The sequence below is a fragment of the Pristiophorus japonicus genome, chromosome 1 (assembly GCF_044704955.1).
Source record: "Pristiophorus japonicus isolate sPriJap1 chromosome 1, sPriJap1.hap1, whole genome shotgun sequence".
NCBI classification, from domain to species: Eukaryota; Metazoa; Chordata; class Chondrichthyes; family Pristiophoridae; genus Pristiophorus; species Pristiophorus japonicus.
This window is the reverse complement of record NC_091977.1, coordinates 145,210,099-145,235,604: the sequence shown is the minus strand read 5'-3', so window position 1 is coordinate 145,235,604 and position 25,506 is coordinate 145,210,099. Positions and strand designations below refer to the sequence as shown.

Genomic DNA, 25,506 nt, shown 5'->3' with positions numbered 1-25,506 from the left:
ATTTCTTGTGTTCTTGTGAATAGCCCTAGTCGCCAAGCAGCCACCCTCGAATTCGATGTGGGGGCTGGAAGATCGCTGGCACAGTGGACTGGTGCAGGTTGAAGGCATCATGACTGCTGTAGGATAGCGGGCATTCACCATGATGTGCTAGGCGTGGTCACACATCAACTGCATATTAAACCTTTGCGATTACAGTACATCTCACCATTGATACTCGGCACCCGCAAAGCCACGTGTGTGCGGTCGATGGCGCCCTACACCATGGAGAATCCCACTATCCTGTCAAAGAACATGTGCGCTTCTCCTGTTTCTCTCTGTTTAGAGAGAAGACAATGAAGTTCCTTATTCCAGGGTACAGTGCCTCTGTGTCCTCCCAGATGCAGCGATGAACGACAAACTGCAAGATGTTTTCTATGTCACCTGTTCCAGCCTGGAAGGATTCGCTGGTGAAAAGATTCAGTGTCACGGTCACCTTGAGGGCCACTGCCAGTGCCATCGTTGCTCTGCTCTGAGGCTGCAGGTCTGGTTCCAAGAGTGGGCAGAATTCTGTGACCACCACCTTCTTCTGCACAGCTTCGATGCATTCCCAGCTCCAAATAGAACCATTTCATTTGCCAAATGTGATTATTTTTTATCCGTTTTTTTAAAATAATGTTCCAAGAAAGGCTCCTGAAACCTGAGGGCTCATCCTGCTATCTACCAGTTGCTAATTATGAAGTTTGCAGTTATCAGTTTTGTGCTGTGTTCTGTTGTTTTCAGTAATCAAACTCTTTCTATGTTTTGGAATGCTTCAATGCCAAAAATGAGGGAGATTTACTGGGGAATTCTAAAGGGGCAAAGTGTGTTAGAAAGACAAGCCTGAAGGCTCTGTGCCTCAATGTGAGGAGTATTCGGAATAAGGTGGATGAATTAACTGCGCAGATAGCAGTTAATGGATATGATGTAATTGGCATCATGGAGACATGGCTCCAGGGTGACCAAGGCTGGGAACTCAACATCCAGGGGTATTCAACATTTAGGAAGGATAGACAGAAAGGAAAAGGAGGCGGGGTGGCATTGCTGGTTAAAGAGGAAATTAATGCAATCGTAAGAACGGACATTAGCTTGGATGATGTGGAATTGGTATGGGTGGAGCTACGGAATACAAAAGGGCAGAAAACGCTAATGGGAGTTGTGTACAGACCACCAAACAGTAGTAGTGAGGTTGGGGACAGCATCAAACAAGAAATAAGGGATGTGTACAATAAAGGTACAGCAGTTATCATGGGCGACTTTAATCTACATATTGATTGGGCTAACCAAACTGGTAGCAATGTGGTGGAGGAGGATTTCCTGGAGTGTATTAGGGATGGTTTTCTAGACCAATATGTCAAGGAACCAACTAGGGAGCTGGCCATCCTAGATTGGGTGATGTGTAATGAGAAAGGACTAATTAGCAATCTTGTTGTGCGAGGTCCCTTGGGGAAGAGTGACCATAACATGGTAGAATTCTTTATTAAGATGGAGAGTGACACAGTTAATTCAGAAAATAGGGTCCTGAACTTAAGGAAAGGTAACTTCGATGGTTTGAATTGGCTAGAATAGACTGGCAAATGATACTTAAAAGGTTGACGGTGGATAGGCAATGGTAAACATTTAAAGATCACATGGATGAACTTCAGCAATTGTACATCCTTGTCTGGAGTAAAAATAAAACGGGGAAGGTGGCTCAACCGTGGCTAATGTAAGGGTCGAAAATCCAGTGCTACACTTTTAAAAAAAAGGCACCCGGTAACAAGGAAACAGAGCATGGGACCATTCCATACACTCTTTTAATCGAACTTTGGCCAAGGCAAGCCGTAGGAAGAAAGGCAGGCTGGGAAATATGTCTGTGGCCAGACACTATGTGAATTCGAGGGCCACAGGCAGACTGAGAAGCCAGCCAATCTGGGAAAGTGCATTCTGAGCCGGCCAATCAGTCAGTCGAGCCGGGCCAGAAGCAGGGAAATCGTCGACCAATGGGGAATACCCGGCCCATTTTGTAAAGAACAGCTTACCTGGATCTAATCAAGGAGATGGGCCTATTACCAGCCCATTACCCATATACATAAAGACAATAGGAAAGCCTCACACCTCAGTACATCCCGACCCTGACACAATAGCCAGCCAGACGATTAGGCACCGAGGTGCACAAGAAACAATGCTTTACATTTAACACCTCATCCCCACCTCGACTCAAACAATGAGACATTGATTCAGTTTGGGCGCAAAAGGGGTCAGAACTGAACCAGATATAAAGGCAAGAGCAAGAAGGACACACAGGCGAAGAAGGAGATGCACACAAGAAAGACACACACTCGGAAGGCTTTGCCTGAAAGAGAGTGCTGGCTCTTTTAATGCATTGCTGTTCAAAGGCTTTCGCTTCTCGTCCTTTTGGCTAAGATCAAGTGTAGTATCTGTTGATTGGGCATTCATATGCAAATTGACTGATTGCAGAAACTCGTTTTTCCAGTTTTGCTGGCTCTGGCCTTTTGGCTTGGGCCAAGCGGCAATTGGAGAGAAGAGGAAAATCTGCATGTCGACCGACCAGTGGGCGGGCCCCCAGGCTCGCCAAGGTGCCGGACTGGCACCACAACAGATTGAAGGCTTCGGCCAAAATACACATCGAAAGGAGGAATCTGCCACCCGGATGGCGGCCAACCGAGCGGCGAACCAGGGCGTCCGAAATACCATCCGAGTGTCGGTGAAGAAAGTGGATGGACAGACAACGATCAACCGGGACCTTTTCATGAAGAAAATCCTGCTGGGAACATGTGGCATCAAAGTCACCGACGTCTTCGCCTTGCAGGACCTCCCGAAGAGAGGTTACTTCGATGTGACCTTCAGAACCGTCACCCTCTGCCTGAAGTTCCTGAAGGGACTGAAGTAGGCGAGTGAACTGCTGTGCTCAGTGCTGACATGGGAGCCACTGTTCACCCTCCCGTCGCAGAGAAGACGCACTATCACAGTACAGATGTACAACCCCCACATCCCGGTCATTGATGTGCTGACTTTCCTCGCCAGGTATGTCGATGGGGCAGGAAACAGCAGCGACTTGAAAGACTTGCACGGGATATGGACCAGCAAGCGCCAGATCCAGGTCACCATGAAGGTGGACGCCAGTGGAACCATCCTGCACCACCCCCTCCAGCTTTGCCATCGGAGGAAGTCGGGGCGACATGGTGTACGCCGGCCAACCCAACGTGTGCCGCACCTGCGGGAAGGCAGGCCACGTGGCGGCAAGCTGCAAAACTGTCATCTGCCAAAACTGCAAGAACGAAGGCCACCACACAAAGGACGGTAAGGAGACCAAGTGCTGCAACCTCTGCGGTCTGGCTGGGCACCTTTATAAAAACTGCCCCAAACGCAACTTCAGCTATGTGCTGCCAGCAAAGAACCTTGCACCAGAGGAGGAGGAAGCTGAGGAACACAACGCTCCAGAGGAGAGCCACACCCTCCCCCCGACCAACGCCCCCGTGGACTCGGAACAAGTCGGCAAGGACGAGAAGCCTGCTACGACGAGCTGCGAGACACCAGCAGCCAGCAGCGAAGCTCTCCCCCAGCGCACCGAGTCCAGGAACGAGGAGACAGCAGACGATGAAGCAGGATGGGAGACCGTCAAGAAAAAGGCCCGCAAGCGTAAGGAGAACAGGCGAGCAAGGGCCCCTGCGGAAACGACAGGGAAGAGATGGCTAGCAACCTCGACAGACAACAGCGACAGCAGCTCGTCTGATGAGGAAAGGCGAGAAAAAGCCTCTCACCACCGACACCAAAGCAAGAGGCAATACACCAACCCACAGCCACAGGCGACCGGGAGCAGTGAAGTGACCAGCGCAGACCCGCTCCAGGAACCCGGGAGCAGTGAAGCGCCCAGCGCACACGAGCTCCGGAACACCGGGAGCGAAGAAGCGACCAATGCAGACCAGCTCCGGGATAACGGGAGCAGCGAAGTGCCCCCCACACCCCACCTCCGGAATACCGGGAGCGACACAGCGATCGAAGCACAACAGCTCGAGAACGCTGTGACTGATAAAAAGAGGGAACCACCAACACCAGGCGAGGACAGTGCAGAGGACATATCGGACTTTATCGCAGCACTGCAGCAGTCCCCTGGTCGAAACACTCCCATGGCAGAGGATGACGAGCATGCCAGCCCAGGTGCAGTGGACTTTTATTGTAATCACCTATGCATTCCGGAACTGGCCACTGGGCAGACCTCGGACTTAAAGGACGATTTATTTGAAGTGTAATGTTTGTAACTGTAAACAGTAACGTTAAAATGGATTTTAAAATTGCTACTATTAACGTGCGTAGCGTAAAATCCACTACGCGATGTGTTTCCACCTTGGGGTACCTCGCCAAGGTCAAAGCGGACCTGCTGTTCTTGCAGGAGTGCGGTCTGCCGCACTCCAGCAGTTACCGGCAGTGGTCATGATGGTGGGCCCATGGACCATCCATATGGTCAGGAGACAACGACTGCCGGGCTTCCGGCCTAGGCATTCTGCTGCGGGGAGGCCACTTCACCATCACCGAAGTTAAGGAGGTGGTGGGCGGCTGCCTCCTCGTAGCAGATGTAATGTACAAAAATTCCCCTCTAAGGCTAATTAACGTGTATGCCTCGCCTCTCAGAAGCGAACGGCTGGCCCTCTTCCAGCAGCTCCCACTTCTGCTGGCGACGTCCAGGCCGGTCATTCTGGGCGGTGACTTCAACAGCATCATCGATGCGGCTGGACCATCCAGCAGAGCCGACAGCAAACTGGACGCCACGTCCAAACTCCTGATGGATGCGGTAAAAGATGCCAAGCTGTGCGACCCTGCAGACGGAGCACCGCTCAGATACACCTGGTCGAGACCAGATGGGTCCGTCCATTTCAGAATAGACTTCCTGTTTGTGTCCCACACGCTCAAGGTCAGATCCACCGACGTCACGCCGGTGTTCTTCTCTGACCACTGCCTCCTACTGGCCGACTGTCGCCCACAGGAAAAGCAGAAAGTTGGCAGAGGGATATGGAAGCTGAACGTGAAACTGTTGACTCCGGAAAACATGGAGGAACTCAAGAGGGATTACAAAGGTTGGAGAACCGTAAAACCCCTCTGCGATTCCCCCATGCACTGGTGGGAAACAATCAAGACAAACATCAAGAGGTTCTTCATCCTCAAAGGTGTTCAGGAGGCGAGAGGGAGACAGAGGGAATTGTCCCAACTCCAGAAGAGCATGCAAAACCTGCTCCTGTTGCAGTCGATGGGGGTCGATGTCGCGGAGGAATTCGAAGAAGTGAAGGGCCAGCAAGCCTCGCTCTTTGCCTCAGAGTCCTCCAAGATCATCTTCCGCTCCAGAGTCCGCTCCGTCGAGCAGGATGTGACGTGTTCACGTTTCTTCTTTCAAAAGGAACACAGGGGGAGCTCTGTGATCACCAGCCTAAAGGAAGAAGATGGTTCTGTGACGTTTTCGCAGCCTGAAATGCTGTGGATCAGCAAATCCTTCTTTGCCAAGCTGTATGACGTCAAGCCCACAGACCGGGCGGCCTCCCAGTCATTCCTGTCGTCTATCACGGAGGTCCTAAACGACAGCGAGCGGGAGAGTCTGGACCACCCGTTAACTCTGGATGAGATGACAAAGGCCGTCCGGTTCCTTGTGACCTCCCGGGAGCGACGGCTTACCGGTCGAGTTGTATTCGGCTCTGTGGGACTGGATGGGCCCAGACCTGCTGGAAGTGTACGAGGGTATGCTTCTGGCTGGCAGTATGTCAGAATCAATGAGGAAAAGCATCATTACCCTCATCTACAAGCAGAAGGGGGAGAGGGAGGAAATCAAAAACTGGCGGCCCATTTCGCTGCTCAATGTGGACTACAAGATCCTGTCAAAGGTCATCGCCAACAGGGTCAAGCCTGCTCTTGAGCTGGTGATTCACCTGGACCAGACCTGCGCTGTCCCCGGCTGGAAGATCTCTGATAGCCTGGCGCTACTCAAGGATACGATCGCCTACGTGCGGGATAGGTGGGTGGACACCTGCTTAATCAGCTTAGACCAGGAGAAGGCCTTTGACAGGATATCGCACACGTACCTGACGGACGTGGTCTCCAAAATGGGGTTTAGGGAGGGTATCCGCAATTGGATCCAACTGCTCTACAGAGACATCTGTAGCACAGTTCAAATCAACGGGTGGGAAACTGAAAGCTTTCCGATCAGATCTGGAGTCAGGCAGGGCTGTCCTCTCTCATCTGTCTTGTTTGTGTGTTGTATTGAGCCCTTTGCCGGGTCCATCAGGAAGGATGCAGGCATTAGAGGGGTGACGATCCCAGGCAGCGGAGGCGCTCAGGTCAAGACCTCCCTGTACGTGGACAACGTGGCCATCTTTTGCTCAGATCCGCAGTCGGTCCGCAGATTGCTCACAATCTGCGACCAGTTTGAACTGGCCTCGGGAGCGAAAGTCGATGGCAGCAAAAGCGAGGCCATGTTCTTTGACAACTGGGCCGACCGATCCTTTATTCCCTTCACCGTTAAGCCAGATTACCTGAAGGCGTTGGGAATATGGTTCGGAGCGGATGGGGCGTGCGCCAAAAACTGGGAAGAGCGTATCGCCAAAGTGAAGCAAAAACTGGGATGGTGGAAGCTACGCTTCCTCTCTATGGCAGGAAAGAACCTGGTCATCAGGAGTGAGGTGCTCTCGGGTTTGCTGCACGTGGCACAGGTCTGGCCCATCTCTCGCTCCTGTGCTGCGGCAGTCACCTGGGCCGTCTTCCACTTTGTCTGGAGGTCCAAAATGGAACGTGTCCGCAGAGACACAATGTACAAATCTCTGGATAGTGGAGGAAAGGATGTCCCGAACGTGGCCCTCATCCTGATGGCCACCTTTGTGTGCAGCTGCATCAAGCTGTGCACAGACCCCCAGTACGCAAACACCAAATGTCACTACGTGCTGAGGTTCTACCTGTCCCCGGTATTGCGAAGGATGGGCCTGGCCAAGCTGCCGCGAAACGCCCCCACTAGCTGGACCATGCCTGTCCACCTGTCCTTCGTGGAAAAGTTTTTCACAAAAAACCCCTTTGACCACAAGGCCATAAAACAGTGGTCAGCACGTAACGTCCTGGACACCCTACAAAAGAAGGAAGGGTGGACCCTGTCGGGTGGTTCCCTGAGCAGACTGTCGAACTCGTTTGGCAGAACGTCTCATCGCCAGAGCTTTCACACAAGCACCAAGACGTAGCTTGGTTGGCGGTGAGGAGGGCCTTACCTGTCAGAGCGTTCATGCACAGCCGACGTCTCAGCAGCACGGCACGCTGCCCCCGAGTCGGCTGCGGGGCGGACGAGACTGTCACCCATCTCCTTCAGGATTGCGCCTTCGCAAGGCAGGTTTGGAAAGAGATGCAGTGGTTGCTGTCGAGGTTCATCCCAAGCAGCTCTGTAACACAGGACTCGGTGCTCTACGGACTGTTCCCAGGGACACACACCGAGACAGACATCACCTGCTGCTGGAGGGCCATCAACTCGGTCAAAGACGCTCTTTGGTCTTGCCAAAACTTGCTGGTCTTCCAGAGCAAGGAGATGTCCACATCTGCGTGTTGCAGACTGGCGCAATCCAAGATCCAGGATTACGTGATGAGGGACGCACTTAAAATTGGTGCGGTCGCCACAAAGGCACGGTGGGGAAGGGCCACAGTTTAAAGCCCTTCTGCCACTGTAAACCCGGGGGCAGGAATCAGTAAAAAACTCCTCTCGGGCTGTACTTGTAACTTCTTTTTTGTGTACATGGAGCACTATGATCTGTAAACACCTATGTAGTGCCATGTACAATGCGAGGTCTGTTTCGTAATGCACGTTGAAAAGAAAAATGTAAATGTACCGTCACCCATTCCGTGTACTGTATAGTGACACATGTAATGTAATTTGTTGAATGTACTACAATGTATCCCGTATTGTACCGAATTGTACTTGAAAGCAAGGAAATGTATCGAACGGAACTGCCGTCAGCACCAAATGTAGTGTATGGGATTGCTGACTGCAGCTAAATGTACTGAACTGCTTTTGAATGTACTGTACAAATTTTTATATGAATAAAGTATATTTTGAAATTTAAAAAAAACTCGGAAGGAGACACACTCAGACAGCTACTGCATGGGGGACAGCTAAGATCCTGGTCCGGGAAGTGTTCTTAAGGTGGGGTCTGCCACAGTTTGTGGAGTCTGACCGGGGAAGTCACTTCACTGGCTGGGTGATGCAGGCTACCTTAAAAGTACTGGGGATTAAAGCACGGTGGCATGTGGCTTACAACCCCCAGTCCTTAGACCCTGTAGAACGCCTCAACTGCACTATAAAAGAAAGGCTCCGCAAGGAGACAGGGAATTTCCCCAATCGATGGGTAGAGGTCCTGCCCCTAGGCCTCATGGGTATCCGAGCCGGTCAGTCCAAAAGCACAGGGTATTCGCCCCATGAAATAATGACCGGGCGGCCCATGAGAAGCCCAGTACACTTACTGGTGCCGAGCCTCACAGAAGGGCAACTTCGGGAAGCTAACCGGGACCGTTTTGCTAGGAATCTGCTGGAACAACTGCAGCAGATTCACTGGCAGACAGCCACCAACATGGGAAAGCAGCACTTTAGCCCCGCAGCCACCACGATTGGGAAGTAGGCGACCAGGTTATGGTCCGCAACTTCGCCAGGGTGGGGGTGTTCGAGCCACTGTACATGGGGCCCTACAGTATAGTGGACAAGGCAAGCTCTATGGTTTATGCGGTCCAATTACCCCGCCGGGTAAAGTGGTACCACATAAACCAATGCAAGCGGTTCAACCCTACTAGGGCAGGAAAAGGGAAGGCTCCCACATGTAAAGAAACCCCACGGGAGGCAGAGGACATTCCAGTGGACGTGGAGGCTGTAACAGAGGTCAACCCCGGCCCCAAAGCCCCACAACCCGGAATAGTCCACTGCCACAGTAGGACCATCACACAGCAGAGTGAAGTGGCACAGCCTGATCGGCAGGAAAGGGAATTAGCACAGGAGATGGGAGTCCTGTGCAGTATAACGACAGGGCAGATAGAGGAAGTGATAGACCAGTGGGAGGACCAAGGGGTGCAGCCCGTAACATGGGACTCCGCGCCCCTGGTTAGGGGTAGTTCCAGAGTGGGGCAGCCTAGGATGCCTTGGTCCCCCGCATACCTTCCCGCCCGTCCCAGAGTCAGACGAGAAAAGAAGCACAAGAGTGGTAGACTCTATGCGGTAAAAGGGACACCACCGAAAGACCCGGGAAAGATCCCAGACACCGAAGGGCTCACAGAAATTGAAGCAGGACATTTAAAAGAAGTCCTCCTGCAAGCCCTACAAAAGGGGGCAGTCCGGCTCCTGGGTCAAGGTCAGCAAGATGGCCGACAAAGCCAAGTCAGTATCAGAGACTGACCTGGCCACCCGGAGACGGGTGGCATTGTATATAGCCCGGTGTTCTGTATATAGTGTAGGGAGATTTTAAAGTGAGGTGTTGGTGTTTTTATTTTGTGATGTTACTCTGGTCGAGCCTGAAGAAGCCTCAAGCAAGGCTGTGTTCAATCTTGTGTTCCAGAAGATGCTCTGGACTGTCGCGATGTTATTTACCTAACTTGGGACATACGGGTGCTCCGGGGGCAGGGCACCAATTGTGACCACGGGAGAAGGGATCATGGAGGCACAAGGCCAGGCCACCTACTTCCACAAGGGGAGATGGCCGGGATGATTGGGTTCGAATTCCACCCAGTATTCAAGCCACGAGAGTTTTACCTATGGGGAGGCCTCCATCCCTTGCCCCGAAATCGAGATGGGCACGTCCCGGGTTAGGGTGACAGAGGGAAGGAGAGTGTGTTTAATGTGTGTTGGGGACATACCTTTGGGACGCTGGTGGTGGCTCAGGAAACTGAGCGTGGACATCGAGGACAGCAGCTCAGATTGGGAACGTCTGAGCAATGACACCTACCGAACAATCACGGGGTCACCGGGGCGGGGGTCACTGTGTGTTGGGAGAAATGGTGGGCCTATGATCAGGGGATCTACACTTGTTTATGGGGGTCGGCCCGAATATGCCCAGCTGGGCTGTCCATTGCTTTTGCCCGATGGTGGGAGGACTCGGGGACGGGGATGGAATGGGATCACAGCAGGGAAGACTGTGTGCTCCCTCGCTTCCCGGTACCGATCAACGCCACCGAGCTGTTGGCTCAGGTGAAGAAACCCCTGCCCACGCCCAAGCCCATTGACAGTCATGGATGTCCGTCCACCACTAGGGGACCTGGGAATGAGTTAGTGTTGGTACCGACAGATAAGTTAGTATACCAGGAAGCACATTATGCAGTTGCTTCAGTAATTCTAAACCTGACAGAAGTTCACCTACCTGCTTTCTGTCCCAGAGAAACCGAGTTGTTGTATCAAGCTCTACTGAAGGAAATGTTCAGGAGCTTTTACGAGCTGGACTTGGGGACATCAATGTAGCAGACTTGTATAGGCAGGAAGACATCACCGAACGAGGCAGGCAACGCAGGGGTGTCATGAACGACGTTTTATGGGGATCAACACTGGGGCCTCTGTCATGAACAGCCTGGACGATGTGTAGCTGGCCCTACAGATTAACGGGTTAAAATCACAGCTGTGCAGCATCCTTGGCAAGGAGAACCACGTATTGGGTTCCTCACTGCATGAGGGGGTAGCTATGATGGTACACCTTAAAGAAATCATTACCCAGATAGAGAATCATGCCCGAACCATAAACGCCCTGATCAGAGAGGACCGGCTGGCCTCCAATCAAGCTGCGCAGAATGAGGTGTGTGTACTCTACGGGGCCTGGTTGCTGGGAGAGGGACGGAGTAACTTGGAGGACTTTAGGCAAGGTTGGGTCCCCTCCTGGATCAGTAACAGGCATCTGGAGGCACTACATCCCTATAGCAGCACCCTCAGCCCCTGTCAACTCCGTGTAGCATCCGAGGCCTACCTTGTCCCGGTTGACTGCGGGAAATCTAACCACACCATCATGGGCATAGTCGTGCGGATGCCAGTCATGGGGCCATCCACCAAACCAGCACCCCTGTACCGTGTGGAAAACATAGGAGTCATTCGAGGGGGGGTGCACGTCCGTATCGCAACGGTCCCACCCTATGTCATTATGTGGGAACGCGCAATGACAGGGACAGACTTAGCTGGTTGCCGTAGCCGGGAGCACAGGTCATCCTGTGTCCCCAGCACTTGAACGCCTTCGGGAGGCCACAGTGCGGGTTTAGCATTGCTGGGGCAGAACCTGTAAATTGCACGATGCAGGTGATGGCACCTGGCCATGTACCTCCACAGATAGCATATGTAGGTAGTGGGACGTGTGTTGCCACGGCTGCCCAACAGTATAGACACGGCCCGAGTGAGTGCTGTGATACTCCGGACAGCAGTTTTTGCTTTAAACCCAGGGCGGAAGTTCAAGTGGCCCAGGAAAGGATCATTCCAATCCCAGAACCCTCCACAGTTCACCTCACGGTACAATACAATGCGAGTGACCTGCAGAAGTGTGCTGTCCGTTTTGGTTATCCTATACCATTACTCCCTGAGAAACTCACCGTCTTGTTGAAGGCAGTGGAACTCAGCCAAAAGCATTATTACACCCTGGAACAAAGGACAAAGAGTATAGCCCTCGAGATTGCAAACATACAGTCACCAGCATGGTGGGACTGGGCTACCCGAGTGGACATCCCTGTTTGGCTCCGTATGGCCTCCCACGCACTGGTTATTGCACAATTAATTATTGTTCTGTACCTTCTAGCCAGCACTTGTAAATCTAGGCAAGCTCAGAGGGCACAGGGCTATTCCGTAATGTTCCAGAGACAGCAGCAAGGTAGCCTCGTCTGATCATTAAGAACGCCCTTTGTTTCCAGGTGTTCTTCCCTTTTTCAGAAACAAAGGACACTCTGGCTGCCATAACATCCCGAGAAGTCGCACCCGGAGACGGACCAACCCTGTCACATGAGGCACATCATGGACTCGTATACCATGGATATTCTCTGTGCAGTAACTATGTGTGTTGGTGTGTTGTAGTGTTTTAAAACATGGTGCAAGAAGCTCAAGAACCACGCGACATAGTGTAATTTTGGGTTTGAAAGCTCGATGTAACTAAGACAAAGAGGTACCTGTTTTGTAATTTACCTGCAAGAAAACGGGGTTAATGTACATAGTAAGAATGTTGTTTGTGCACCTGGGAGTAAACGGGCCCATAGTCGAAGATAATTATTGGGGAAGGCTGACATTTGGCAGACCCTAGGATTTTCTTACAGTCCTTTGACACATTCTGTTTATATCTGGATGTGTCAAGATGGGGAAGTGTAAGGGTCGAAAATCCAGTGCTACACTATAAAAAAAAGGCACCCGGTAACAAGGAAACAGAGCATGGGACCATTCCATACACCTTTTATTCGAACTTTGGCCAAGGCAAGCCGCAGGAAGAAAGGCAGACTGGGAAATAAGTCTGTGGCCAGACACTATGTGAATTCGAGGGCCACAGGCAGACTGAGAAGCCAGCCAATCCCGGGAAAGTGCATTCTGAGCCGGCCAATCAGTGAGTCGAGCCGGGCCAGAAGCAGGGAAATCGTCGACCAATGGGGAATACCCGGCCCATTTTGTAAAGAACAGCTTACCTGGATCTAATCAAGGAGATGGGCCTATTACCAGCCCATTACCCATGTACATAAAGACAATAGGAAAGCCTCATACCTCAGTACATCCCGACCCTGACACAATGGCCAGCCAGACGATTAGGCACCGAGGTGCACAAGAAACAATGCTTTACATTTAACACCTCATCCCCACCTCGACTCAAACAATGAGACATTAATTCAGTTTGGGTGCAAACGGGGCCGGAACTGAACCAGATATAAAGGCAAGAGCAAGAAGGACACACAGGCGAAGAAGGAGACGGACACAAGAACGACACACACTCGGAAGGAGACACACTCAGACAGAGACAGAGACCTGACGACACCTTGAAGGAAGAGAGAGGGACTCAGCCTCGCAGCAACTAAAACCTCCGAGGACAACTGGAGAAGCCCGATTTAAGGTGGGACCCACTATACCTGTTAAAAGGGAAACTGTGAGTATCACCCTGGAGTCTTTTCCCTTTTCCCAACTGTCAGCTTAGGCTAGTTAGGAGTAAAGGAGGGGGTGGGTGATAGAGTGGGTGTAAGAATTTTAAACTTGTGTAAAACTTTCGATGTGTCCGTTCCTCCCATAGACCTTTTCTTAGTTCAAGGTGGTTCAACAAGCCAGTGCGTCGACCTTGTATTTCCCTTGGTCCACACTTTGGGGGCTCGTACCAAATATACATGTGTGTATTAGCCTTTGTGTTGTTTTAGCAATGTAACCTTGTTTAAACGCTCACCTGGGTTTTAATAAAGTAGGACTTACCTGAATTTTCCAGGAACATTTCTTGTCTTTTGCATCTCTGAGTGTTTTATTGTGGGAAGCTCACTATCCAACTAAATTCTGAGGTCAGAACCAGATAGGGGTACAGGACGCCTCAGAAACGTCAACGTTGCGATTGGATATAAGCGGCCACAAACATATTGGTGGTATCAAACATATCACTAAACTGTAATTGGATATAAGCGGCCGCAGACATATTGGTGGTATCAAACATATCACTAAGCTGTAATTGGATATAAGCAGCCTCAGTCATATTGGTGGGATCAAACATATCACTAAGCTGTAATTGGGTATAAGCAGGAAAAAGAAAAGGTCCACTGGTGATAGCAACGCAAATCACCATAGTCTGAAGGTTGCGCCCGGTCACCAGCAACCCTAGAAGGAAAAACCCCGACACTAACGAGGGTAATTAAGGATAGTGTTAAATCGAAGGAAGAGGCATATAAATTGGCCAGAAAAAGCAGCAAACCTGAGGACTGGGGGAAACTTAGAATTCAGCAGAGGAGGACAAAGGGTTTAATTAAGAGGGGGAAAATAGAGTACCAGAAGAAGCTTGCCAGGAACATAAAAACTGATTGCAAAAGCTTCTATAGGTATGTGAAGAGAAAAAGATTAGTGAAGACAAATGGGGAACAAAGAAATGACAGACCAGTTGAACAAATACTTTGGTTTTGTCTTCACGAAGGAAGACACAAATAACCTTCTGGAAATATTTGGGGACCGAGGGTCTAGTGAGAAGGAAGAACTGAAGGATATCCTTATTAGGCGGGAAATTGTGTCAGGGAAATAGATAGGATTGAAGGCCGATAAATCCCAGGAGCCTGATAGTCTGCATCCCAGAATACTTAAGGAAGAGGCCCTAGAAATAGTGGATGCATTGGTGATCATTTTCCAACAGTCTATCGACTCTGGATCAGTTTCTATGGACTGGAGGGTAGCTAATGTAACACCACTTTTTAAAAAGGGAGGGAGAGAGAAAGCGGGTAATTATAGACCAGTTAGCCTGACATGAGTAGTGGGGAAAATGTTGAAATCAATTATTAAGGATGAAATAGCAACGCATTTGGAAAGCAGTGACAGGATCGGTCCAAGTCAGCATGGATTTATGAAGGGGAAATCATGCTTGACAAATCTTCTAGAATTTTTTCAGGATGTAACTAGTAGAGTGGACAAGGGAGAACCAGTGGATTGGTGTATTTGGACTTTCAAAAGGCTTTTGACAAGGTCCCACACAAGAGATTGGTGTGCAAAATCAAAGCACATGGTATTGGGGGTAATATACTGACGTGGATAGAGAACTGGTTGGCAGACAGGAAGCAGAGAGTCGCGATAAACGGGTCCTTTTCAGAATGGCAGGCAGTGACTAGTGGAGTGCTGCAGGGCTCAGTGCTGGGATCCCGGCTATTTACAATATATATCAATGATTTAGATGAAGGAATTGAGTGTAATATCTCCAAGTTTGCAGATGATACTAAACTGGGTGTCGGTGTGAGCTGTGAGGGGGATGCTAAGAGGCTGCAGGGTGACTTGGACAGGTTAGGTGAGTGGGCAAATGCATGGCAGATGCAGTATAATGTGGATAAATGTGAGGTTATCCACTTTGGGGGCAAAAACGCGAAGACAGAATATTATCTGAATGGTGGCAGATTAGAAAAAGGGGAGGTGCAACGCGACCTGGGTGTCATGGTTCATCAGTCATTGAAAGTTGGCATGCAGGTACAGCAGGCGGTGAAGAAGGCAAATGGTATGTTGGCCTTCATAGCTGGGGGATTTGAGTATAGGAGCAGGGAGGTCTTACTGCAGTTGTACAGGGCCTTAGTGAGGCCTCACCTTGAATATTGTGTTCAATTTTGGTCTCCTAATCTGAGGAACAATGTTCTTGCTATTGAGGGAGTGCAGCGAAGATTCACCAAACTGATTCCCGGGATGGCTGGACTGACATATGACGAGAGATTGGCTCAACTGGGCCTTTATACATTGGAGTTTAGAAGGATGAGAGGGGATCTCATAGAAACATGTAAGATTCTGACGGGACGGGAGAGGTTAGAAACATAGAAACATAGAAAATAGGTGCAGGAGTAGGCCATTCAGCCCTTCAAGCCTGCACCGCCATTCAATGAGTTCATGGCTGAACATGCAACTTCAGTACCCCATTCCTGCTTTCTCGCCATACCCCTTGATCCCCCTAGTAGGAACGACTACATCCAACTCCTTTTTGAATATATTTAGTGAATTGGCCTCAACAACTTTCTGTGGTAGAGAATCCCACAGGTTCACCACTCTCTGGGTGAAGAAGTTTCTCCTCATCTCGGTCCTAAATGGCTTACCCCTTATCCTTAGACTGTGACTCCTGGTTCTGGACTTCCCCAACATTGGGAACATTCTTCCTGCATCTAACCTGTCTAAACCCATCAGAATTTTAAACGTTTCTATGAGATCCCCTCTCATTCTTCTGAACTCCAGTGAATACAAACCCAGTTGATCCAGTCTTTCTTGATAGGTCAGTCCCGCCATCCCGGGAATCAGTCTGGTGAACCTTCGCTGCACTCCCTCAACAGCAAGAATGTCCTTCCTCAAGTTAGGAGACCAAAACTGAACACAATACTCCAGGTGTGGCCTCACCAAGGCCCTGTACAACTGTAGTAACACCTCCCTGCCCCTGTACACAAATCCCCTCGCTATGAAGGCCAACATGCCATTTGCTTTCTTCACCGCCTGCTGTACCTGCATGCCAACCTTCAATGACTGATGTACCATGACACCCAGGTTACGTTGCACCTCCCCTTTTCCTAATCTGTCACCATTCAGATAATAGTCTGTCTCTCTGTTTTTACCACCAAAGTGGATAACCTCACATTTATCCACATTATACTTCACCTGCCATGCATTTGCCCACTCACCTACCTATCAAAGTCACTCTGCAGCCTCATAGCATCCTCCTCGCAGCTCACACTGCCACCCAACTTAGTGTCATCCGCAAATTTGGAGATACTACATTTAATCCCCTCATCCAAATCATTAATGTACAATGTAAACAGCTGGGGCCCCAGCACAGAACCTTGCGGTACTGCACTAGTCACTGTCTGCCATTCTGAAAAGTACCCATTTACTCCTACTCTTTGCTTCCTGTCTGACAACCAGTTCTCAATCCACGTCAGCACACTACCCCCAATCCCATGTGCTTTAACTTTGCTCATTAATCTTTTGTGTGGGACCTTGTTGAAAGCCTTCTGAAAGTCCAAATACACCACATCAACTGGTTCTCCCTTGACCACTCTACTGGAAACATCCTCAAAAAATTCCAGAAGATTTGTCAAGCATGATTTCCCTTTCACAATCTAGGTAGAATGCAGGTAGAATGTTCCCGATGTTGGGGAAGTCCAGAAACAAGGGACACAGTCCTAGGATAAGGGGTAGGCCATTTAGGACTGAGATGAGGAGAAACTTCTTCACTCAGACAGTTGTTAACCTGTGGAATTCCCTGCTGCAGAGAGTTGTTGATGCCAGTTCCTTGGATATATTCTAGAGGGAGTTAGATATGGCCCTTATGGCTAAGGGGATCAAGGGGTTATGGAGAGAAAACAGGAAAGGGGTACTGAGGGAATGATCAGTCATGATCTTATTGAATGGTGGTGCAGGCTCGATGGGCCGAATGGCCTACTCCTGCACCTATTTTCTATGTTTCTATGAATTCTCGGTACCAAATCTAACATATTCCCAACCGCAGTACTGAGCTGAGTGTCAAGAACAAGGTCTGCAATGTCACTGCCAGGATAGGAAAGCGGATCAGTTTCCTCCCACACTGATGTTGGGGGCTTATGTCAGGGTTCTGTGCCGGAGGTGCTGGCTATCTCCCGTACCTTGCTCATGTGACTTTTTTAATGTCCGAGCCTAGAGAATAAGTGTTGTCTGTTATTTGGGAGAGCTTGATATTATGTGGAACTTATTATAAAATTCTGGCCAATATTCATTCCTCAATCAACATAACAAAAAAACACATCATCTAGTCATTATCACATTGCTGTTTGTGGGAGCTTGCTTGTGTGCACATTGGCATTTCCTACATTACAGTAATGACTACACTCCAAAAGTACTTCATTGGTTAGAAAGCACTTTGGGACATCCGGTGGTCGTGAAAGGCGCTATATAAATCCAAGTCTTTCTTTTGTGAAGCGGAGTCTCCGAATACGCTTCTCCTGACTTAGGTGCAAGTAGGGGAAGTTCTCCCTTCGGTGAGGCCTCCTGCTGAAGGCCCTCCTCCCCCTCTTTCTCCTCCCTCCGCGAGCAGCTTATCTTTGTTGCCTCTGCTCCAGCTCCCCATCATGCTGCAGCACGAGGGGGACTGCATGACTGGGGACAAGTCGTGTACTTCCGTTAGCAGCCAATGCTTTTGCAACATCCAGCAGCACTCCCTGCACACTTTAACAATGGTATAAATGTCTTCCAGTAAACTAGTATTCATATAAGCTCTGCAGACCCAGTGTAAGAGAAATAATCAACTTAAGTACAAGTTGGCAAATTGTGTTGGTGCAGTGGGGGGTTGTCCGTTGTGCAGCTGAATGCACGTTCACTTGTGCGTGTTTGGGAGAGATCGTTGTTTGGAACGGTGGCATTGAAAATGGCAGATATCACCACCTGCCAACTCTGCATACTGCCGGCACACGCACGTTCCGCCCGCGCTATCGCCCTCAACAAGATGTCGACCAGTACGGGCTGCGCTAGAAGTGGGCGGAAGTGAGGTGGCCGCCATTTTTTTCTTGAAACCGACTTTAACTGCTGGTGCTAAGGTGCTGAATTTCACCCATTGCTGGGATCTGTAGCAGAAGCCAGATGGAGGATTTAATTGAATTATACAGCACAGAAGCAGGTCATTCGGTCCACCGTGTCTGTGCTTGCTCTTTGGTAAAGCTATCCAATTAGTCCCACTACCCTACTCTTGCCCCATAGCCCTGTAAATTTGCTCCCTTCAAGTATTTATCTAAATTCCTCTTGAAAGTTACTATTGCATCTGCTTTCACCATCCTTTCAGGCAGTGCATGCCAAATCACAACAACTCGCTGTGTAAAAAAATGTTTCCTCATGTCTCCTCCGGTCCTTTCGCCAATAAACTTACACAAATTATCTCTTGTTACTGACCCATCCGCAACTGGAAACAGTTTCTTTTTGTTCACGCTGTCAAAACCGTTCATGATTTTGAACAGCTCCATCAAATCTCCTGTTAAGCTTCCATGCTCTCAGGAGAAAAATTCCAGCTTCTCCAGTCTCTTCACATAACTGAAGCCCCTCATCCCTGGTACCATTCTAGCAATCTCTTCTGCACTTCTCTAGGGTCTTGATATCCTTCCTAACGTATATTGCCCAGAATTGAACATGGTACTCTAGCTGAGGCCTAACCAATGTTTTATTTAAAGGCTTATAAAGCACAACTTCCTTGCTTTTGAACTCAATGCCTTTATTAATAAAGCTAAGGATCCCATATGCTTTTTTAACAGCCTTCTCAACTTGTCCTGTCGCCTTCAAAGATTTGTGCACATACACCCCCAGGTCTCTTCCTGCACCCCCGTTAAAATGACACAATTTAATTTATATTGCCTCTCCTCATCCTTCCTATTAAAATATATCACTTCACAATTCTCTGCATTAAATTTCATCAGCCATGTGTCTGCCCATTTCACCAGTCTGTCTATATACTCCTGAAATCTATTAGTATCCTCCTCATTGTTTACTACATTTCCAAGTTTTATGTAACCTGTAAATTTTGAAATTATATTCTGTATACCCAAGTCCAGTTCATTAATATATATCAAAAAAGAGCAGTGGTCCCAATACCGATCCGTGGGGGAACACAACTGTATACTTCCCTCTAGTCTGAAAAACAACCATTCCCTCTACTCCCTGCTTTCTCTCCCTTAGCCACTTTTGTATCCATGCTGCCACTGTCCTTTTAATCCCATGGGCTTTAATTTTGCTAACAAGTCTTTTTCAAATGACCTTTGAATGTCCATGGGCTAGACTTTTGGCACATCATTGCCCATTTATTACCCATTTAGCACCCATATAAGAGTTGAGATGCAGGCTATCGCCCATATTTGCTAAAAAGTGGAAACTAGTGCCCGATTATCGGCCATTTATCGCTGGCCCAACTTTCGACACACATGAATGTGCTGCATTGCCCGGCCGAAGTTTAAAAAGAAAATATGACGTCATCTGCGTGCAAGGCCGAGAATAGTGCTGAAAATGGAAACTTGCACCCGATTATTGCCCAGATTATCACTGAACGCAACTTTCGGCATTTTGTCCACACTTCGCTGAAATGATCGCTGGCTGAAAAAGTCGCTGAAAAACAGCTTCACTCACCTGACCTTAAGTCGGCAGTACTTGGCAGTACTCGGCACTACGGACGTCATTTTGAAACTCGGAGGATCTGTACTGAAAGGCTGCTTCAAGTGCTTATGAGGAGAATCAACTTATGAGTGAGTTTAAGGGCCTTTTTGACTCTTGCCAATCATCTAATCATCTGTTGAGGACAAATTAAGGGCATTTATTGCGCTTTATAGTGATGGGGCCTGTAATTTCTCAACCAGTACTGATCACTAATCACATGCTGCAGAATAGAGATGGGAGAAGGTATATTGAAGAGCATTATGTGCCCAATCAAAGAGATGGCAGACTGCTGCTGCGGAGGAGACGTTACACCCAACGCATGTACAGGGAGAAGTGATCATATCAGTACTTGTCCGATAACACGTGCGTTAGGAGGCTTCACTTCCGAAAGGAGGTTATCAGTGAGATATGCCAGCTAATTAAGGGAGATCTGTAGCCTACCAACACCATCAGGACTGCACTGCCCATTGAGGTTAAGGTTACTGCGACACTTTCCTTCTACACATCGGGCTCCTTTCAGGCCTCAGCTGGTGACATTTGTGGTATCTCGCAGCACGCCACACATTGCTCTATTCAACAGGTGACTGAAGCCCTTTACACACGCAGGATGGACTTTATAAGCTTCCCTATGACCAGGCAGGCACAAACTGAGAGGGCTTTGGGTTTCTCGCAAATAGTAAACTTCCCCAAGGTGCAGGGAGCAATAGACGGTACACACATCGCCCTGCGAGCACCTTCACAGGATGCAGAGGTGTTTTGGAACTGAAAGGGTTTCCACTCCCTGAATGTGCAGCTTGTTGTTGACCACAAGCAAATAATGATGGCAATAAATGCAAATTTTCCAGGCAGCATCCATGATGCGCACATTTTGTGTGAGAGCATTGTCTCTGACCTATTTAAGAGTCACCCACAAGGTCACGGTTGGATGCTGGGGGATAAAGGATCATCATCATCATAGGCAGTCCCTCAACATGAGAATGACTTGCTTCCACGCCGAAAAGGGATGAGTTCACAGATGTTTCAATGAAGGACCTAATATTCTGGATCCCGAACTACAACTTGAAGGGTGGAAGATGCCTGTACGTGGATTTTTTTTAACGCGTGGTGGCCGTTGCACTACATGGGCTTGACACAGCTAGGTTTTGGTCCAGTGGCAAGGAATAACCAGGACGACTGGAGACCAGCTCTGCTGCATGGACCTAGTGCACACACATATCGCAGTGTGGGCTGGCCTGTGCTGCCTCTGGGCCCTCGCCTCTTCTGGGCCCCGAACTCTCGCCTCTCCTGGACCCCAATCACATCCCTCTACGAACTCTTGCCGCTCCTTCGCCCCGAGCTCGCCGGTCCTGCTGTACCTGCCCGCAATGCAGTCAGCCGTTGCTTTCCTGCAGCAGCATGCTCTGCTTCCTGAAGTGGAATGCCGCCGCATGCTGCTCCCTCTAATGGCCCCGGCCTGCTGATGGTCTTGCAGGCCAGGACCATGCCGATTTTCGGGCAGGGCCGCCGCATGCTGCTCCCTCTAATGGCCCCGGCCTGCTGATGGTCTTGCAGGCCAGGACCATCCCGATTTTCGGGCAGGGCCGCCGCATGCTACTCCCTCTAATGGCCCCAGCCTGCTGTACGGCCACTACAGCATAATAGGATGGTCTTGCCAGCTGGTTCATGACCCCTCCTGTGTAAGCCCCAGACAGAAGCCGAGAAGCGCTACAATGAAAGCCATATAGCTACACGCAATATGAAAACACAATTGGAATGCTGAAGTAGCACTTCAGATGTCTGGATCACTCACGAGACAACCTACAATACCACCCTGAGCAGATCGCTGAATTCATTGTGGTGTGCTGCATGTTGTATAACCTAGCTATGAGGAGAGGACAACAATTGCCAGATGGGAACGATGGTTCACCTCGGGAGAGATGGGAGGCGGAAGAGGAGGAAGATGACGAGGACCTCGGGGAGGACAATCAGCCTGGCGATGAACCCATGCCCCTATGCCCCCCTGCAAGACTGGAAAAGCCCCCTGGTAGTTATGCAGCTCCAAACCTCTTACATCAACAGCTCATAAATGAACGCTTTGCGTGAACTTACATTGGTGACAGTTACAGTTGTGATGCATTTCATCCTGGCCTGACCATGGCCATTGTTTCCAACTATTGTATTGATATTTTACCTTGCGTTATTAGAAGACACTTCGGAACAATTGTAAAGTTCAATAAAAATGTTTAATAGTTAAAGACAAATTTGAAAATGTTAACAACAAATATATATAACACCCCCCGCCCAAACCCCGAACATTCAACAATATTTTTAACACAACAACACCCGCCCACCATCCCCAACAGTGAACATTTAACAAAAATTAATTTTTAACAAGAACTATATACAGCACCCCACTCCCTATCTGCGGCCATGCTTCCCTCCTAAACATTGACCCCCCCGCCCTTGTAGTATGCCCCCATTTCCAATCCCTGAGTAATGGGACCAATACGTCTTGCAGCAGGGGACCTCAAGGCCTGCTGCTTCGGGGGTGGGGGGTGGGGGGGCACGGGTGGGGGGGGGTGGTGATGTTGGCAGAATCTCCTCAGTGACTGGAGGAGAAGACGTTTCTGAAGAAACGTCTTCAGAGTCAGATGGAAGTTTTTCCTCCTGACTCGCATCTGTCCGGGTGGTTGGTGGGACGGTATCTTGGGGCTTAGTGCCATCTCCCGACACTATTGCATGCCACAAGGCATGGACAGCGTCAATCGTTTGCCCCATTGCTACAACTATCCGCTCCATGCCCTCTTATTATTCGTGCGGATATTGTGGCAATGTTTCAGGTAATATATTGATGTGGATAGAGAACTGGTTGGCAGACAGGAAGCAGAGAGCCGGGATAAACGGGTCCTTTTCAGAATGGCAGGCAGTGACTAGTGGAGTGCCGCAGGGCTCAGTGCTGGGACCCCGGCTATTTACAATATACATCAATGATTTAGATGAAGAAATTGAGTGTAATATCTCCAAGTTTTCAGATGATACTAAGCTGGGTGGCGGTGTGAGCTGCGAGGCGGACGCTAAGAGGTTGCAGGTTGATTTGGACAGGTTAGGTGAGTGGCCAAATGCATGGCAGATGCAGTATAATGTGGATAAATGTGAGGTTATCCACTTTGGTGGCAAATACATGAAGGCAGTATATTATCTGAACGGCGGCAGATTAGGAAAAGGGGAGGTGCAACAAGACCTGGGTGTCATGGTTCATCAGTCGTTGAAAGTTGGCATGCAGGTACAGCAGGCGGTGAAGAAGGCAAATGGCACATTGGCCTTCATAGCTAGGGGATTTGAGTATAGGAACAGGGAGATCTTACTGCAGCTGTACAGGGCCTTGGTGAGGCCTCACCTGGAATATTGTGTTCAGTTTTGATCTCCTAATCTGAGGAAGGACATTCTTGCTATTGAGGGAGTGCAGCAAAGGTTCACCAGACTGATTCCCGGGATGGCAGGACTGACATACGAGGAGAGACTGGATCGACTGGGCCTGTATTCACTGGAGTTTAGAAGGATGAGAGGGTATCTCATAGAAACATATAAAATTCTGACGGGACTGGACAGGTTAGATGCAGGAAGAATGCTCCCGATGTTGGGGAAGTCCAGAACCAGGGGTCACAGTCTAGGATAAGGGGTAAGCCATTTAGGACAGAGATGAGGAGAAACTTCTTCATTCAGAGAGTTGTTAACCTGTGGAGTTCTCTACCGCAGAGAGTTGTTGTTGCCCGTTTGCTAGATATATTCAAGAGGGAGTTAGATATGGCCCTTACGGCTAAAGGGATGAAGGGGTATGGAGAAAAAGCAGGAAAGGGGTACTGAGGTGAATGATCAGCCATGATCTTATTGAATAGTGTTGCAGGCTCGAAAGGCCGAATGGCCTACTCCTGCACCTATTTTCTATGTTTCTATATTTATATGTATGCGCAATGGATGCATGGTTATAACATCTACGTTCAGAGAAAATATTTAATAACATTGTGTTTAGGAACTAATGCTTGACACCAAACATCTCGTGTACAATCTGCAGGAAAGGCCCATCCACGGGCCATTGCATTCGGCACCTGAGGAGAGGTCGGCGGTTTACTTGACTCGATGGAGGTCCCCCAAGGATTAGAATCAGGACCGTTGATGAGCTCAGCAATGACAGGACTGTAATGGGAAGGGGCATCGTGTCCATGGGTTGTGCACAGGGACCTCCGTGTGGCCGGAGCTAATGTGCCAAAGTGTCCCAGGGCAGACAGTGAGCCAGGGCAACTCCCTCCCAGTCCTGGCTGGGTCACTGTGTGCGTGACAGCAGCCGGAGAGACTGACACAGTCTGGGTAAAGCTGACCGGACCCCTCAGTGCTCAGTCGTGCCCCATCCACCAATGTAACCCAAAAGGAGACGGTGCCCAAATTAGACTTAAAGGGCGCAGGTTCCAACCCCAGTCCAAATCTTAGCAGAGAACCTACGCAAAATTACCCAGCTTCATTACAATCCGGCAGATTTACATATTCAGTGGATCATTAATATTTAAAATCTATTTAGTACTTACTCTTGTGGAAGCAACCAGGCTGTTCCACCTCTTGTAGCACTGGTCGGACTCACGCCTATCATGGGACACAGATGACACTATAGCGGTGATTTCGCCCCATATTTTTTGATACGTCCGTGATGGAGGTTTCCCACGCCCACCCTGGGTTAATTGGCTCCACCGAGTCTCCACCTCATTGATTATTGCCTCATTCACCTCGTCTGAGAAGGGTTTTGCCCTCCTTCTCCCTGCAGTCTCCTGCAGACTCCCTCCCAAGTTCTTGTGGGACATCGTCATAATTTTTAACTTTATCACTTGGTTTATAACAATCTTTTAACTTTATCACTCCTTCACAACAATAGCACTCCTTCAAAAATCTTAGCAATCCTCCACTCCTTTACAATCTCAAAAGCTCTTCTCTCTTTCCACTACAAACACTCTCTCTCTCTGAACCTGCACAGATGACCCCTGACCTCCCAAATCGCGGGAAAAGTTCTTAGCTAAAAAAAAGCGCATGTGCCAGCCTTGCACGACTGAATACATCGCTAAGGTCTATTTCACATCGCTAAGGCCCATTTCACAATGCTAAGGCTAAAAACCTGAAACTAGCTGTAATGTATGTATGCCTGGGTTTACCTGCCACCAGGGGGAGTGACCGTTGGAGGCCACTGAGTCACAGACACACACGTGCAGCCCTTGTATATAAAGAAAGCCTCCATGTTTAATCCTCACTTTGAGAACTAATAAAGTAGAGTCAGGTCGCACCTGATTGAGTTCACGGTACTAAGCCTATTGAGTTATTGCATGCGCAACATTTGGCGATGAGGCACAATATGAACTTTCACACACACACAAAAAAAAAATGAGCACCGTTGGAATCCTGGAGCGATTCATGGAGGGAGAAGACTGGGGGTATTTTACAGATCGCCTCGACTAGTACTTCGTGGCCAACAGGATGGATGAAGACGCTGACGCAGGGCGTTTTTTCTCACGGTTTATGGTCCAAAAATCTATGGCCTCATAAAGAATCTACTCTCACCTGCACGTCCAATGGAATTGTGTGCTCTGATTCGGGACCATCTCAAACCTAAAGAAGGCATCGATATTGCTTTTACAAGCATGTTCGTTCTGAGGGCCAGGGTGATGGAATTTGTT

At 49.3% G+C, this 25,506-nt stretch overlaps 1 pseudogene; it reads left to right on the top strand.

The window, feature by feature from the left end:
* Nucleotides 1-2,396: 2,396 nt before the first annotated feature.
* On the top strand, nucleotides 2,397-2,530 carry LOC139279818 (U2 spliceosomal RNA; annotated as a pseudogene).
* Nucleotides 2,531-25,506: the final 22,976 nt, after the last annotated feature.